Source organism: Suricata suricatta, chromosome 14 (genome assembly GCF_006229205.1).
Source record: "Suricata suricatta isolate VVHF042 chromosome 14, meerkat_22Aug2017_6uvM2_HiC, whole genome shotgun sequence".
Taxonomy (NCBI): Eukaryota; Metazoa; Chordata; class Mammalia; order Carnivora; family Herpestidae; genus Suricata; species Suricata suricatta.
Genome location: NC_043713.1, coordinates 46282011 through 46283085, shown reverse-complemented (window position 1 = coordinate 46283085; position 1075 = coordinate 46282011). Strand labels below are relative to the sequence as shown.

Genomic DNA, 1075 nt, shown 5'->3' with positions numbered 1-1075 from the left:
TACTTAAATAAATCTCAGTTTCACTTTTATAACTGGCTCATTTATCTTATGGTGACATTATTTGGTGACTCTTAACTCACAGAGCATTTCGATTATTACTGATTTCTCATATTGAAATGAAACTCCAAGAACCATCAGAATTGGCCAGATTCAAATCAGGTGAATTAGCTTGAATCATACAAAGTTGTCATTTTTGTAGTTAAGAAATGGTTGTATATTGGCATTTTCATTTGGTTCGACTTTAATAATCAACTTTAGGACTTATTCAAGGGAAAAAATAAAACGTAGTCTATTGATGATATTTTGATTATTCTTCCCTTCTTTAATGGGTTTTGTCAAGGCTTTTCAGTGGCTTAAAGTGCAATTCTTTGGTAGTGGGAGTGCCTTCTATGAATAAATCATACACTTCACAAGACACTACACAGAGAGGAAGTAGAATAACAGATAAAATAAGCTACAGAACCATTAGAGACTCCTGTTCTTGTCATAAGTTCTCCTCACTGGCTGACTTAATTTCCTTCAGCCAAATAATTCTTATTCTGGTGGGGTTCTAAAATCAAACCATAAACACTGATGCATGTTCAAACAAAAGTGAGGTCTGCTTCATTAAAAATTGCTTACCAATGACAAATTACACTCAGCTGGTTGTTTTCATATATGATTCAGAGGCACGATATTAACATGAATCACAGAAAGAAAAGTAACTTGAGATGGTTCTCTGCGGGAATATCAAAACACTCCCACCCACAGGCTACTTTCAAGGATTTTCCTGCATATTTTACATAACTCAAATACAGATTCCTTTTACCTCAAATTCTAGCATTTCTACTCACTAATGGAAATCTCCATCTTTTAAATAAAAAACTGGGTTGCCTGGGTGGCTCAGACGGTTAAGCGGCCGACTTCAGCTCAGGTCATGATCTCACGGTTCGTGGGTTCGAGCCCCGCATCAGGCCTTGTGCTGACAGCTCTGAGCCTGGAGCCTGCTTCAGATTCTCTGTCTCCCTCTCTCTCTGCCCCTCCCCAACTCACGCTCTGTTTCTCTCTGTCTCAATAATAAATAAAAACATTTAAA

At 37.5% G+C, this 1075-nt stretch overlaps 1 protein-coding gene across 1 annotated transcript in view; it reads left to right on the top strand.

Annotated features, from left to right (window-relative positions):
* LOC115277423 (laminin subunit alpha-3-like) overlaps positions 1-1075 on the top strand; it is a 225862-nt gene that overhangs the window by 223884 nt on the left and 903 nt on the right. The window lies entirely within an intron of this gene.